Source organism: Myotis yumanensis, unplaced genomic scaffold (genome assembly GCF_028538775.1).
Source record: "Myotis yumanensis isolate MYYU_CA2020_CCGP unplaced genomic scaffold, mMyoYum1.0.hap1 SCAF_3, whole genome shotgun sequence".
NCBI lineage: Eukaryota > Metazoa > Chordata > Mammalia > Chiroptera > Vespertilionidae > Myotis > Myotis yumanensis.
Window position 1 is genome coordinate 64,087,591 of NW_027223754.1, and position 17,970 is coordinate 64,105,560.

A 17,970-nucleotide genomic window follows, 5' to 3' on the forward strand; every position below is an offset into this window, starting at 1 on the left:
CCTCCTCCTCTGGTTCTTCTTGTTCTTTTCTTCTTCTTCTTCTTCTTCTTCTTCTTCTTCTTCTTCTTCTTCTTCTTCTTCTTCTTCTCAACATCTTTCCATCCATGATAGAAATATATTGGGGGAGGAAAAATCACCCCTTTGTGATCTCCAGTGCTTTGTCTTCTGAAATCATTTATTTTAAAGACATAACAGTGAAGACATAAATTTATTGTTATTTTTAATCATATAAGCACTCATGGAAGTATAGTGTAGGTTATAGCCATACAAAATATATAACTTTATCCAGTTCTCTAAGAAAACAATATTTTTAATATATTTTTATTGAATTCAGAGAGGAAGGAAGAGGGAGAGAGAGACAGAAACATCAATGATGGTTAGAGAATCATTGATTGGCTGCCTTCTGCACATCCCCCACTGGGGATTGAGCCCGCAACCCAAGCATGTGCCCTTGACTGGAATTGAACCCGGGACCTTTCAGTCTGCAGGCCCACATTCTATCCACTGAGTTAAATCGGCTAGGGCTAAGAAAAAAATGTTTAAAGATCAAGCTAGCTCAATGTCACTAGTGACAGAAATCAGCATGAATGGGATTTCCATTTTTGTTACATGTAAAAGATGAAAAAAAAAATTCTAGAGAGAAGTTGCTAAAAAAAAAAGTCAAATTTCTCCAAAAGCATAAAATGAAAAAGACCTCAACAGGAATGAATGCATGGATATTTCAAAATATCATTGATGTTATCAAGGAGAAACTTCTTTGTTGTTTTTGCTACTTCAATTTAAAATAAATAATATTTTAGAAGGATGTCTATTCATAAAGATTTGGGAAATTTTTTATTGAGCAAAAAATTCTAAGGAAAGAGATACAGTATTTCGCATAGGAGTGGATTAATTTAAAAATTTTTATAGAGATATTAGAAAATATGTATGAAGGATTCTAAAGAAATTCAACCCATTTATCCTAAGTATAGTAAGAAAACAATGTAGGATTATGCAAGGAAATAAAACAACATACATATACTGAGGTTATATTTATAATAGGAAAATTTGGTTGTAACACATGTTCATTATCGTCTTGTTCTCAAAGCATATTCAAGGATTGAGAAAAATATTTCCAAAACTGTATGATTGAGAGAGGCAAAATATAAATTTGTAATGTAAAAAAATCTTTCTGTATATAGCATTAAAGATTGGAGAAATACATACCAATACTAGGGACCCAGTGCACAAATTCGTGCACCTTAGAAGGAACTGTGGGCCACAAGGCTGTGGTGGGCTCAGGGGTGGATCTTGGCCCATTCTCCATATCCCAGCCTGGCCCCTCCCACTGTGGCCCCCAGTCCCATGTCTGCTGGCAGCCCTGCTCCTGCCACTGCTGCTCCCATGTGCTGCCGGTGCCGACCCCTCTACTACCCACTGATGGCACAGAGCTATTGGGGCTGGCGCCAGCAGCAGATGTGAGAGGCAGCTTTCTTCCCTGATCACCCCTCAGGAGCAAGGGGAGGTGGAGAAGCCCCAAGGGCCAATCGGGGCTGGCAGCTGCCACTGGCACCCACTGACAGAGCTGAGTGATCGTGGCTGGCACTGGGTGCCAGCAGCGGGTGCAAGCAGGGCCAGTGCCAGCAGCAGGTGCAAGCAATGGGTGGGACCACAGTGCGCCACCAGAGGCTCGTTCCAACGACAGCGATTGGTTCCCTACCTTGGTCTGGTGCCCCAGCTCACCTGCTCCACCATCCCACCATGGCCAGCACCCACCATGTTCTGCACTCTGCCACCTGCTGCTGATGCCCCCCACATTCCACATGCCACCTGCTGCTGATGCCTGCCACATTCCGCACACACCCCTGGTGGTCAGCGCGTGTCACAGAGACCAGTTGTTTGGTTGTTCGGTTGTTCCGTCATTTGGTCTATTTGCATATTAGCCTTTTATTATATAATATAACAACACACTTCTGTTTAAATGATAGTATTATGTGTAACAGATAATTAAAATATCTTCATTTTTTCCATATTTTAAATATTTCCTATATTTTACAAATGCATTATTTTTATTGAGTGCTTATTAAATATCTAGAAACTTTTCAGTTGAAATGGTGAAAGTGAGCTAAATATATTTGCTAAGAAAATGTACCATTATTAAATATTAACAATTTTGTTTAGATGTAACCAAATTCTGGTTTGTAATTCAAAGGAGTGTGTATGTGTTGCTGTTATGTTTTCTGCAATAATTGATCTAAATTCAACTAATTGTGACATAGTCCAGTGCCATTTTAAAGAATGACTGATGTAGAATATGAGGAATGACTTCCCATTTGCAGAGTTTTGTTACAAAACAAATAAAACCAATTCTCAAAATGTGTAGAAAGTTGGTATCACAAAAAGCAGCACCAGTGAAATAAAAGTTTGAGATTTTCTGCTTAATTTTGTTTTGTTAGTTTTAAAAATCTACACTAAGGAGAAGCTGAAAGCAATTTTAAAAACTCCTTTTGCATTCTTTTAATAAGTTAAGTTTTAAATTTTTATTGCAATAAAGGATGTATCCATTTAAATAAGTCTTCTTTTGTAAAAGGTAATTTAGTTCTGCACAATAATCTGAACCCAGCAAAGCACACCTGTAAGGACCATTACGCATTTCCCCTACTTGCCTCATTAGACTCAGCGTTCAAAAGAGATCAAGCACTTGGCTGAATTGACAAAATATGCATTTTCCCTTTTGCTGATATGCTGTTTATGACAGATAGAAAATATCGCGTGTGTTTTGTTCACTCCTCTAAAGCATTTCAACTTTCATTTCTGTGTTATCACATTCAGCGACTTCAACATGCTCTCCGTTCCACTAGCAATCTGTTAGTGATCTGCTTCTTTCATCTCTCCACAGATTTGTCCTAATGAAACCATTATGGCTGAACTGCTTTTCATCCACCTTTATTCCGTCTCGATACGATAATGATGATCTCATTTTACTTTTAGATACACTGACACATAGCCACAGTTTTGAGTTGTTATTTTTATGTTTCTTAAAAATAATTGATTCTCTAAATATTTTATTATGTGTATTTATTGAAGGTGAATACAAGACAGTAACACTGCTTTTACTCAGGAAGATGGTAAAATGGAGTTAACAGTAGATGCCTCTGGATTCAGAAGGAACTGAGTTCAAATCTCTCTGCTATTTAGAGTGATGTGATCCTAAATGAGTAGCTGATTTCATTAAACTTCTGCTAATTTATAGCATTGCTATAAGTATTAATTGAGAAATGTACATAGAATATTCATTTTTATATGTCTTTATGTGTCAATATCAAGTTATCCTTTTTTATACCTTCTTCCATGGCTCCTAACCATAAAAGACTGAAGGATTTTCTAACCAGTTTTCATTGATTTTTTTTGTGATCATGTAAACAGATAACCACCTTTATTCTGTTTCAGTTCCTTTTGTTGTTTTATTCCTATATTTGAACAATTAAATTTATTGGGGTGACATTGGTTAATATATTGATATAGGTTGCAAGTGAACAATTCTATAATACATCATCTGTATATTGCATTGCTCGTTTACCAACCAAAGTCAAGTCATCTTCTGTCACCATATATTTGTCTCCTTTTACCCTTCCTTCCCTCTGCTAAACACCATACTGTTTTCTGTGTCTGTGAGTTTTTGTTTATTTGTTTGTCTTATTTGTTCAATTGTCGCTTTCAAATTTATATCCCACACATGAGTGAAATCATATGGTTCTTGCCTTCTTCTGTCTGACTTATTTCACTTAGTATGATATTCTCAAAATCCATCCATGTTGGCACAAATGGTAGTATTTTATATTTCTTTATGGCTGAGTAGTATTTCATTGTATGTATGTACCACATTTTTTAACCCAATTATCTATCAAAAGACGCTTTGGTTGTTTCAATGTCTTGGCCATCCAAAAAACCTATTAGTAGCAATAAACAAATACAGTAAGGATTCAGTCTGTTCCATGCCTTCCTGGTTCAAGTCTTATTTTGTTGGTCAACTTATTTTGTTCACTAGATTCCACAAATAAGTAAGATCATGTTTGTTAGTTGTATTTGAAACCAGGACAAGTGAGGTTTTATTCTGTCTCATTTGAGAGCGATTGGTGTATGTTATAAACATTAGCACCTTCTAGAAACATTGTAGGCATTAGATTGGTATTTGTGTTTCAAAGTGTGGGAAGTACTTATATTTTAAACTTCTGATGGTCAATTTTTATAAATTAATGAATAAGTATAAAGTTAGATATTATTAAAAACACTAGGGGCCCGGTGCACGAAATTTGTGCACTGGGTGTGTGTCGGGGGGAGTGTCCCTCAGCCCAGCCTGCCCCCTCTCACATACTGGGAGCCCTCAGGCGTTGACCCCCATCACCCTCCAATCGCAGGATCGGCCCCTTGCCCAGGCCTGATGCCTCTGCCAGAGGTGTCAGGCCTGGGCAGGGGACCCTCATTTCCCCCCGATCACTGGTTCTGCCCCCCACCCAGGCCTGATGCCTCTGGCCCAGGATTCAGGCCGGGGAAGGGGACCCCCAGACCCCTCCGATTGCTGGCTCCGCCCCTAGCCCAGGCCTGATGCCTCTGGCCCAGGATTCAGGCCGGGGAAGGGGACCCCCCCTCCCCCCCCCGATCACCGGCTCTGCCCTCGCCCAGGCCTGATGCCTCGGCCAGAGGTGTCAGTCTTGGACAGGGGACCCCCATCTCCCCCCGATCACTGGCTCTGACCCCCGCCCAGGCCTAATGCCTCTGGTCCAGGAATCATGCCTGGGCAGGGGACCCCCATCTCCCTCTGATCGCTTGCTCCACCCCCTGCCCAAGCCTGACGCCTCTGACCCAGGCTTCAGGCCTGGGCAAGGGGACCCTCATATCCCCCCAATCACCAGCTCCGCCCCCCACCCAGGCCTGATGCCTCTGGCCCAGGCATCAGGCCTGGGCAGGGGACCCCCAGCTCATTCCGATTGCTGGCTCCGCGCCGCCCCCCTCCCCGCCCAGGCCTGATGCCTCGGCCAGAGGAGTTGACCCTCATCACCCTCCGATCGCCGATCACCGCATCGGCCCCTTTCCCAGGCCTGAGGCCTCTGGCAGAGATGTCAGGCCTGGGCAGGGGACCCCCAGGTCCCACCATTCCCAGCTCTGCCCCTGCTACCCATGATCGCTGGCACCGCCCCTACCAAGACCTAAGGCCTCTGGTGGAGGCATTAGTCCTGGGCAGGAGACCCCCAGCTCCCCGCGATCTCCCGCTCTGCCCCTGCTTAGACCTAATGCCTCTGGCCAAGGCGTTAGGCCTGGGCAGGGGACCCCCAGCTGCTCACGATTGCTGATTCCGCCCCTGCTCCCCGCGATGGCTGGTTCCACCCCTGCTCAGGCCTAACATCTTTGGCCAAGGCTTTAGGCCTGGGCAAGGGATCCCTAGCTCCCCGGACTGCCGGCTCTGTCCCTGCCCAGCTCCCATTGCTGGCTCCACCCCTGCTTCCCGCTATCACTGGCCAGGGCGGCAAAGGTGCCTGGTTCTCTGATCACAGCTGGGGGGCAGGGCAAAGGCGGCCCCCAGGGCCGCCTTTGCCCTGCCCCCAGCTCTTAGCTCCCCCCTGGGTTTCCGATCACCATCAGTGGCAGGGGGCTTCTTCTGTCCTTTCCCTTTCGCCTCCCAGCATTGTGCCTACATATGCAAATTAGCCGCCATCTTTGTTGGTGGTTAACCGCCATCTTGGCTGGCAGTTAATTTGCATATCGCCCTGATTAGCCAATTGGAAGGGTAGTGGTCGTACGCTAATTACCATGTTTCTCTTTTATTAGATAGGATTAAATTACCCACAGAATGTAAAGAGTTAGAATTTTTAAAATTTATTTTTCTCAAGTGTATCAAAAAATGTGAACATGGAATCTTAATGTATTAGACATCTAGAAAAATAGAAATTTCAATGAAATTTTATAATTCTTCTAATGACCTAGAATATTAATGATATAAGAATGTATATGTAATTTACCAAGTATTTCTATCCAGAAATTTGATATTAATCATTGACAAAATAAGCCTCAATAATACATAGAAAATATATTATACCAATTGACTTACTAATATTAAACATTCTCATTCTAGAATCAGGAAAAAATATTAGTCTCTAGAACTTAATTTTAAAGACGGTGGTAGGGAAATCTACAAATAGTGAATACAATCACAAAATGCAAAATAGTTCTTAAATACACCCAATAAAGATTTTTCAAAGTAAACATGGATAAGAGCTCTAAGTATACTTTTAAATAAAGAAGAAAATATTATAGAATATATATGGCCACATCTTCAAAAAAATTGTCTTTTACTCAAAAAGTAATTTTAATCAATTGAATTTATTTTTACACCATTTGCTCACTCTAAAAAACAAGTATTCAGCTGTATATTTTAATATACTATTTTGGAAGAGCACAGATAATATTTGGCACCCTAACTTTTTCAAGCCAAGAAGTCCTCTACTTAAAACTGGCTTCAGTTTTCTTTTCTGTTGTATATTTTTGCTACATTTTCATAATTCGTTCCGCCTAAAATACAAACACACAGATGGCAAGATACTGTTACCAGCCATAAGGTTAAAGTATGTTTGTGTGTATTGGTTAGAAAATATCTATGAAATGTAGTATTCATAGACACTAAACAAAATCCATGTTCTCTAGGTATCTTATAATATAGCTACATATGGAGTACTTTAATGATCACAAGATATGCTTCTTAAATTAGTGAAAAATTATGCAGCCTTTGGAGTCCAAGACCAATTTTATTCCAGTTTCTCTGCAAAATGAAAGAAAACATTTTGCTAACTATAACTTAAGGAAATGAAAATTTATAAAAAGGAAGATATTTTGGAATTGAAGCTATTTGACATAATCTGATATATATGTAAAGTATTTGGTATTCTTCATGTATTTACTTTGTAGTCTTTTAGAGAGATACATATATAAAAGAATCCATTTTCTTTAACTTGATAACAATAAACATTTTTAAAATCTACTGGCTTATTATACTTATTTATTTTCAATTCAATTTTATTACCGTGTAAATACATAGAGTTCTAATGAAGAAGCTATTTTTTGTTCCTAAAACAGAAAATTAATTAATTTAAGCATTTTTAGTTGCACAATTCTAAACATCAGTGTTGTTTCAAAATTTAACTGAGAGGAAATAGAAGGTGCAACTATACCATGTTGAAAACATGGCTAACTTCCAGAGAAATCGATATAAAATTTGTCCTCTAGATTTAAAATATTGGTAAATGAAATATAGCAAGATAGGCTAAAAGAGAGATAAAACTGAGAAATTCAGTGGAAATATCACATTTACTCATTACTGGTATAATATGGAAACATGAAGAAAAATTAATCACATTTACAAAAAGTATTGCTGTTATCCATTTAGAGTTAAACATCTTACTGTACAGAGTGGTACAAAAATTTTAATAGTGAACTTTTAATTTTTAATCCAGATATTTTTTGGTCTCAACAACAATGTTAAACTAGTCATTGAGATTTTAACAATACTTTCAATTTCTTTGATTATGTAAATGTAGTCTCTATGTTAAAGGGTCAGATTTCTTCCTAGAAATAGGACATTATTTACCTCTTTATAATTAACTCCTTGCTTGTTTATCTACTTTAACTCAGATTTTAGTTTCACATAATACTTTGCCTTTTAGCTGTTTCCAGGAACTAAAAATAGTCAATATATAAATAACTAGGTGCATTTATAACAAGAAACACTGTGCTATTCTGATGAAGTGGATGATTGATTAATTGTGTCAACATAATTATTCTGTTTATTCAAATGCATGTATTTCCTTTTGTTCTTCAAGTTATTATTTATAAATTATATTCATTCTTGAAAACTAGGAAAAAGTGTATACTAAATTTACTAATTGCTGTCCGCCCAAACCCTGATATTTTTGCTCTTTAACTCAGTGATTAACTCTGTGAAAATTAGCTTGCAATTTGAATGACATACTATTGCTATTGAATGATAAATATCAATTCATAACGAAAATAAAAATTAAAAGTCATCAATTTATTTTTGCTTAGTTTGGTTATCTATAACCTCTCAGAATCAGAGAAGTAGATGGGACATGTCATATTTATACTGTACTGTTTATTTTTTTTCTTTTTTATACGTCACCTCCCATACTCAAGCAATGCAATCAAACTCTGAAAACAGGCACTTGAGAGCTGAAAATGTAGTAATAGCCTACGAGTAAGTGAACTAGAAAATCTTGTATATGAAGTGATTTGAAGGACACTAAGGAATTTCCCTTGCAGCTCCTGAAATTCTACCATTATACATTCATTGCTTTGAGTAAATTATTGTGCCCCTGTCCCCAGCTTCCCCTATAGGACTTTACTACTCAATGCAATTGATTTTACATGAGTATGAATTCATTTATCATAGCATTTTCTTTGTGACAAAAGAAACCAGGAGAAAATGGCAAGTCTAGGCTCACAAGGAGAGGAAAGGGAGTGCTGATAGCTGGAAAGACTAGGCAAACTTTACTTTTTATAATTTTGTAAAATTACTTATTTTATATGACTTGCTGGGATTATAATCTTCTCCACCTGGATGCTGTAAAACTGACATTAGGTACTGAAGACAATGGGGCTGTGAAGAAAGGCAGAAATCCAGTGCAAGAGGGGAACGGAGAATGCCCTGACCGGCGTGTCTCAGTTGTCTGGAGCAATCTCCTCTGCACAAAAGAATCGTGGGTTCAATTCCTTGTCAGCGCACATACACGGGTTCTGGGTTCCATCCCCAGTTGCCTACAAGAGGCAACCAATTCTCACATGGATGTTTCTCTTTCTTTTTCTCTCTGTTTCCTTCCCTCTTTCTCTCTCTCTCTCAAAAAAGAAGAGGAAGGCAACTCATCCTCTGGAGCTAGTGAATATTCTCTACTTCTTTCTATCCTCTTTAATCCTATCGCAATAGGAAAAATCAGGCTCCATAAACTAATATATTATTTAGCTTGTATCATTTAAAATAACCTCAAATAACCATAATACATGAGCTTTCTTTTTTAAAGAACCTGCGTATTATTATTTTTGTCATCATGTCCATCCTCATTACAATTAGTTAATTTTGCATCCACTTGGGGGACGACATTTCAGTGATTTGTCAGATTCTGTCCTGATCCGTGGAAGCAGGCAACTTCTCTGAGAATAGCCATAACCCTCATAATACCCCTGGCCAATTGTGCAGGAAGTCATTCCCTCCCAATTTCTGCAATGAGCAACTTATTCCCTAAAGTGTGAGATTTGATTACCTTTTCTCAGCATGCATTCAGACAAATGTTATTATTGGTCATAAAATTATCCAGCCCAGTGACCTATGGTGACAGTGAATTTCACAAGGTGACTGCCTGCTGAGTGAAGCATCTCCTTGTATTTGTTCTAAATATTTTATATTATGGTGCTTGAAGATAAAGGGTGTAACTTCAGATGTTTAAATACAGTGACACTGGCATTGTGGTTGGCAAGATTTTAACATATATTTCTAGAACATTTGCCTTCATGGAGTAGGGTTGTAAAATTTAGCAAGTAAAAATACAGGATTCCCAAATAAATTAAAATTTATAAGAAATAATCCTACATAATAAAGAGCTAATATGCAAATGGTCATCACACCCTCGTGCCCTCATGCCCTTGTGCTGGGGCTGGGGGACCTGAGGCCATGTCCCCCAGTCCAACTCCAGGTGGGGTACCTGAGGCTGTGCTGGGGGACCTGAGGCTTCATCCCCCCACCCGGTGGGGCTTGATGGGGGACCTGAGGCTGTGCCCCCAGACCAGCACTGAGCCAGGGGACCTAAGGCTGCTCCCCCAACCCTGCGGGGCTCGATGGGGATGGGGCCAGCCGGGTCTGGGTCTCCTGTGATTTCAAAGCAAGCGGGTGGGCGAGGATTGACTGTAGGTCCTGTGGCACACTCCAGACTCTGGCAGGAGGGAGATTTTCATATACTTTTTATTAATTTTCTTTCATCTCTGACACTTCTATTATAGAGAAAGGGAAAATAGCAATATTAAAATATTTCCTCTAATTAATTCCCTTTTAATGTGCACAAATTTCATGCACCGGGCTACTAGTTTTGTTATACATATGTCCATGCAATATTTGAGACATCTTTATACCAAATTTTAAATGTGTTGTTTATCAGAAATTCAAACTTAACAGGGAATTCTGTATCTTATCTGGCAACCTGTTATTTTAACCTTTGCTTCACCAATTGGTATTACTACTGGTTGTGTTTATCTAAATCATTTATTCAATTCACTTTCTTTAAGTGTTATATAGAAAGAAATGTTACCATTTGTCAAAAGTTCTTCTTTGAATCCCTGAGAAATTAACTAGGGTGTAATGTTTGTTAAAAATATGTTAAGTTGAAACCCCAAATCTATTTGTTAAAAGAAAGAGAATGTACAAGGACAAGTCAAATGAGATTTGTTTTTTTCTTTCAGTATATTCTTCCAGCAGACCCTGAAACACTAGTTCTGCATAAAAATGTCCATTTCTTTTTCTCCCCTGTTGGAACTGTTCTCATGCATGGATTTATATGTAAAATTCATAAATGACTGCTGAACTGTGCCTGGTTGCATCACTGAATCTAGATTTAGCTGTTGTCTGAATGCAGTGGTCACCATAGGGAAACTGTAGCACAGGAAAGGTCATGAGAACACCTATTCGGATGTTAGCGCATTGTTATTCTCTGTGCTGCACCTGTGGCTGGTAGAGATTATCTGGGGAGAACAACACTAATACATACTCTCAGAGGAAGTTGCTGAGCAAGGCAGCTCACTTGGTAGGTACTCTGCTAGCAGTGAATAAATCTGATTGCAAATATTTCCTGCTTCACCAGCAAAATGAAGGTGGGGCCTTCATTCTACTTGAGCAAAATTCCATGCATGCCTATGTGGGAGAAAATGTATTTCTGTGACTGACCATAAACCCGTTGAAACATAGCGAGAGCTCTTTCTATAGTGACTGCCAGACTACTGGAATTGTTTATGGCTTTGTCAGTACACAGTGAGATAGGCACTATAAAGTCTCTTTGGAGCAGGCAATGCAGATCCTCTTAAAATTCTCCAGAGAAATCCAGATGCCTCAGTGTAATTGTTGTCGGGTGTGTTCCCTGTATCAACTTTAGCTATAACTGAAGAAAAACAATAATTACCCTGAAAAGAGGAGGCCGAGTACTTCATAAACATACAGCATAGTAATGACTCAAAGTTAGACCCGCGGGAAGGCATGATTGGGCCCCTGACCACATCTTTTGTGTGACACTCAGAAATCCTATTTTGCTTTGGATCTACAGAATTCTATTTAGAATGGAAAAAAACAACAGTTATAAAAATGAACAATGTATCATGCATATCATGGTGGATGTTATTGGAAAGAGATGAAAAGCAGATTGACGCCAGTGCTATCAGTGTAGCTGATGTTATGAAGAGGCCCATGTGCATATGATGCTGTATAGAACTGTGCATAAAATATATTTTGAAAATAAGTGTACTTCTCTTCTATAGGCAGTCACAATCTAGAGCCAGAGCATAGGGAATTGGATAGTCAGAAGAAGCCCTAGAATTAGGTAATTAAATACCTCAAAAGTTTCAGCACAAATGAGAATGGGGGGAAATATACTTTTGTATATTTTTCCTTGTTTAGGAAATATAATCAATGGTAATAACATATAGAAAGCTTACAATATTTCTTTAATAAAAAAGTAACTATCATCTCTACCATACCTATTATTGTTAGTGATAATATCGGATAGAGATGAAGAACCTTATGTAATTTCTATTTTACAAATGGTTATGTTGGTTGTGTTCACACATTTCATTACAGGATCAAGAGCAAAAGAAAGAGTGGAGTAACAAACCAAACAAAACAAAACACCAATCAAACCAAGTAAAAGCATGCTCTTTTTGTTATACCTTCCAACCAGTAGTTCTCTAAAGGAAATATTTTACCCCTCAAAGCAGAAAGATTTGGCAATGTCTGGAGATACTTTGGGTTTCCACAACTCTGGGGGAGGAAAAAGAGAGGAATTTAATCAGTAGAGACCAAGATGCTGCTAAACATCCTACAATGCACAGAAAAGTGCCTACAAAAAAAATTATGTAGCCCAGGTTTTGAGGTTTAGCCACAATAATTTAGAAGAAACTACTAAACTACTTTGGTACCTGTGTTAATTTTATCATTTTAAAAAGAAAATTCTTTGTTATACTCCAAAATTACTTAGGTAATGGAGCAGAACACCCATGAAATCAAATATTCCTTTTCAAGATACATGTTTGGTGCCCTTGTGATTCAACCATTTTATGATCTAGTTGTTTTCTCCAAGGAAACAGGTGAATTATAATAAATAAAATTGTTGGAATTTTAATAGCCATTTTAATTAGGACACACAACACACACACACACACACACACACACACACACACACACACACCCCTTAACCTTTTCCCAAACTTAGAGGCTTCAGTCTTATTCTAGTTACCTATACTCAAAATCATATAGCTGTTCATCTATGCTCAGGCATGAACATTGTTGTCAGTGGTCTTAATTTAGAATTTTATTATATCTTACCTTTTTATAAAAAAAAAATTCTCTCCTTTATCTGGTCTGGTCTATGCACACAAAAATTTGACTCAATCATTCCCTGGTTTAACAATAACCACAAAATAAACAAACAAGCAAACAAAAACCAATTTGTCTCCAGCTTAGTTTCAGCTACAAGTGACACATTAGTGGCTAAAGTCATTCAAAGCTCTGTTCCATAGAGTTCTCAGGAATTCAGACTACTTCCAGATCACTATTTTGTCATCCCTACAATACAGCCTTTGTCTCATTGTCCAAGGTAGACACTCTAAGTCCAGATTTCTGATCCATGTACAGGAAATGAGGAAGAGAAAATGGCAAAGAAGGACAAGACCTATTTCTTTGAGGACACTTCCTGGAATTTCCACACAGAACTTCTGCTTCTGTATCTTCAGGGGTAACGTAGTCCTGTGATGACATCCAGATGCCAGGGAGGCTAGGATATGTAATTTTTGTTTTAGGTAGCCAATCTATAGGAGTTTAGTTGCTAAAGAAAGAAGAGCTTTGATAAGGAAAGACAGCTATCATTCTTAGAAAAGCGATCCTCATTGACAAAACAGTATTACATTATTGAACACAATTGAGGCTTCTAAAATAAGCCTGTTAGCGTGTCAATGTCCTTGTCACAGTTTACAATCTCTACCACTGCCAAACCTTCTTTAACCTTGCCAACATTACTGTAGTTTCTTCTTTTAGTCTCTCATTCTCATTCTTCTTGTTTTCCAATGTCAACACTATTCATACATTGAGGCTGAGCTTAGATTTTTAAATCTGACTCCAAGTGTCATGCCTAGCTGCCACTGCCACTTCAGTTACCATTAGATGTGCGGGTCACATGATCTAAGCAGCAGAGCAGGATGCACAACAGCCTGGAACTGCTGTAGTTCCTTCTTGTTCTGCCCCCCCAACCCCCCCCCAAAAAAAACTAGCAGCTCTTTGAGGGATTTGGCAAATGGGCAAGAGTAACACACCCAAGTGAACAATATGCTGCCTTTGAATTCCAAAGAGGACTCCTTCAGGATATTGATAATAATAAAAGTGTAATATGCTAATTAGACTGGACAGCTGAATGACCTTTCGGACGTCATTCCAGACGAAGCCGCTATGACGGGGGGCCGAGGCAGAGGCGGTTAGGGACAATCAGGCAGGCAGGCGAGTGGTTAGGGGAGATCAAGTAGTAGGGCTAGCAGTTAGGAGTGATGAGGCAGGCAGGCAGAGTGGTTAGGGGCAATTAGGCAGGCAGGCAGGTGAGCGGTTAGGAGCCAGCAGTCCTGGATTGCGAGAGGGATGTCTGACTGTTGGTTTAAGCCTGATTCTGCAGGGATCCCTGCGGGATCAGGCCTAAACCGACAGTCGGACATCCCCCAAGGGGTCCCAGATTGTGCAAGGGTGCAGTCCGGGCTGAGGGAAACCCCTACCCCCCTGCACAAATTTCATGCACCGGGCCTCTAGCATACAATAACTTTCCAGTCATTGATACAGTACTTGAACTAAGAATTAGAGTCTGCGCTTTGTTCAGTGCTATCTGTGTTTCCAGCATTGTGATTCTTGAGTTCCCCAAGTTAGAAAGTGAGAGGAAACCCCAGAGTAATATCCATACAGAGTTTATTAAGCTTATGCTCAAGCACAAGGGAGGCAGCACAGAGGAAATTAAGGTCCTCTGAACTGCTCAGCAGCTTGCTTGGCTTGGCTGCTTTTATAAGCTGAGAACAAAGTGGACTTGCATGGAAATGAAGGCTTTTTGAAAAAGGCAGCCTTGCATAATTTTTTATTTCACAGTGGGTGACTTCCTCTCCCCGCTGCATTGTCTAGTAACTACGTTGGCGCCTGTGCTGTGGGGGCAAGAAGACAGACCACTCATGACTGACACCCTAGGAAGGGCGTGTAGGTCAAACCTTGATCAAGTGTGCATGTGGGTCAGTAGTGTAAGCAGGAACTTGGAAGGAGATAAGATCAGCTACCTCTGCATTTTTGAGGAGGGAATGAAAGGTGGTGGCATTTTCATGGTCAGCTTATCACACATTCCATCTGGCTACCAAGTCTTAACTTGGCTTCCTGGCCATTCAATATTTTTCAATCCCGGCCTACATCCCTATGCTGTCTTATTGGAAATAACCAGCCAATCTCATTACATTTATTATTTTGCCAAAAATGTTTGAAAGCAAACATATGCACAGTCACCTAGAACCTTGCATCTTATAATTGGTTGATTAGGAGTATCCAATGGTGATATTTTGCTAATCTCTATAGCCAGATCATGCAACTGGCTATCAGTGTTTTCTTCACCACTGGAAATAGATTAATTAGCATTTTTAAATTTATCACACTAAGACCCAATTCCAGGATCCCTAAAATGAATTAAAAAACTAATCCTTAACTTCTGTTTCTTTAAAACCACTCTTGGTACCAAAATATGTATTAGTCAGGGTTCTCCAGAGAAACAGAACCAATAATATATGTCTACCTATATCATCTATCTCTCTATATCTATAATCTATCATCTAAACCTAGATCTATCTATCCAGAAATCTTATCCCATGGTTATGGAAGCTCTCAAGTCCCAAGATCTGTAGTCAGAAATATGACTCAGGAGATCTGGTATAGTTCCAGTAAAATACTAACCAGCTTGAGGACATGAAAGAGCTGATGTGCCCTGCCTTTGAATCCGAAGGCAGGAAAAAAATCTGACATCTCAGTTCCAAGACAGTCATGCTGGAGGAGTTTCCTTTGCTCAGAGGAGGTTCAGGTTTTCTATTCTATTCAGTCCTTCACTTTTAGAATGAGGCCCACCCACATTATTGAGGGCAATCTGTGTGAGTCTACTGATTCATATGTTAATTTCATTCAGTAACACAGTCACAGACATACAGAATCTTTGACCAAACATATAAGCACTCTGTGGCAGACAAGTTGACACAACATGATCCATCACACTCCCATCATAAAATTCCTTACTATAAATGTTTCAATTATTTGTTGTAATTATTAATGCTTATTGACTAAATTACTTATTTTATTAAATGTTGCAAAATGGGCCCCATCCATGGTGGCTCAGTGGTTGAGCAATGAGCTATGAACTAGGAGGTCAAGGTTCAATTCCTGTCAGAGCACATGCCCGGGGTTGCGGGTTCCATCCCAGTAGGGCCATGCAGGAGGCAGACAATCAATGATTCTCTCTCATCATTGATGTTTATATATCTCTCTCCCACTCCCTTCCTCACTGACATCAATAAAAATATATTTTTAAAAAATGTTGCAAAACAGTCACTTATTTATTTCAACTTTTCTTCTCTAAAGAGAATTTTCTTATTAATGAGCTAATTAGTTACTCTGAAATGCAATTCATTAAAAAAAACACAGAGGATAGATGTTTAATTTTTCCCATTTATATTTCTGTATCTTAGCATAATTCCCAAGTTATGGCCAGTAGAGTTCAAAAAGTTGTTTTTCCTTTTTTGCTTTTTGTTGTTTTTTTTTTTTAAAAAGTATATTTATAAACTCCTGGGTTTAACTAATCAATGCTTCAATAAATAATATTAACTTTTTTAATGCTGAAATTGTCCTAGGATTGGCTAGAGTGAGCCCCTTCATGCTGGCTTCTATAGTTTTGCATGACCAAATGGTCTTTGAAAATTTTCCATGCTTTGTAGAGCAAGAATATTGATTAGTCCTGTATATATCTTGACCAAACCTAGAATCAGCCATTACTCAAGTAGCTCCAGTTTCTTGGTATTTAGAAACAATAATCCGCATGCTAATCATCTTACTGCTATTAGGTACTTAGTTCTTTTCAGCCCTTTAAATTGACATAAGTAAGTAAGCATGTACATGTTTTTGAAAAGAAACCAAGGCCCATATTGATATTTACAATTCAAGTGCAATATGACCATATTGCAAGGATGTATAAGAACAAATAGATTTGCAAAATATTTTAAAACTAATTCAATGGTCAATTTTAGTAGTAATATTGGTGTTATTATTTAAGACTATTTCATATATGGTAGGATAATGTATTATTTGAAACTGAACTCAAATGCTATTTCCTCCTACAAAAGCACCCTATGATCTTTGAAGCCGGTCTTTTAGCACGCACTCCAAAGCTATGGAGTCAAGCCTACTCTGGTAAGATTCTAACTATCCTGTATATAAGATATATAATCTAGGACAAAGAACTCAAACATCTGGGTCCTGATTTCTTCAGCTGGCAAAATATGAAGAAAAATAATGTCTATCTACCTTATATAATTGAGGTGAAGATTAAATAAGATAATAATTACAAATACTTGGAGCAGTGTCTGATAAAGAATAAACATTTGGAAAATGTTAGCAATTAATAAATATCTCATGGAACATTCTAAATTTAATTATATTCTAACTTCAGTTGTTCATAGTATTTTTTAATAATCTTTTGTATTTCTGTGGGGTCTGTTGTTATTTTGCCTCTTTCATTTCTGATTTTATTTGGGTCCTCTCTCTTTGCTTCTTGGTGAGCCTGGCTAGAGGTTCATCAATCTTGTTTATCCTTTCAAAGAACCAGCTCTTTGTTTCATTGATCTTTTGTATTGTTTTTTTGGGGGGGTTTTTTTTTGTTCTCTATGTCATTTATTTCTGCTCTGATTGTTATTATTCCCTTCCTTCTGTTCATTCTAGGATTTTCTTATTGCTCTCTTTCTAATTCTTTAAGTTGTAGAGTTAGATGATTTACTACCATTTTTTCTTGTTTTTTGAGGTAATAGGCCTGTAGAGCTATAAACTTCCCTTTCAGGACTGCTTTCATTGTGTCCCATAGATTTTGGATTGTTGTGTTTTTATTGTCATTAGTTTCCAGGATGTTTTTAATTTCTCCTTTGATCTCTTTGTTAACCCAATCATTGTTTAATAGCATGCTATTCAGCTCCCAAGTCTTTGAATTTTTTTTGATTATTTTTATTGTCTTAGTTTCTTTGCAGCGTTCAGTTCACATTGTGCCTACTCAGTAGTATTTGATGATTGACATTGTGTCTTCAGGTGCATATGTGTGTTTATGTGAGAAACAGGTGGGGGAAGAAAAGAGGTGAAGAATAGATAGAAGAAAAAAAGAGAGAGGGAGGGAAGTCGGAGGAAGAGAAAGTTCAAGTTAGACTTTTCCTCCCTTTATTCTTGCTGAACTTCTAAAAGAAAGTTCACTAGTGTGTTAGCCAATGTTTGCATGGAGATTAATCCACATAAAAATGCGGAATTTCAATGTCATGTTTTGTACTATTTCTTCAAGTAAATTGGTAGACTGTCTGACTGTGCTAAGCAAACAAGGGAAAATTCTCAGACAGCTCTCACATTTGGAACACATGTTTTGGGACCAC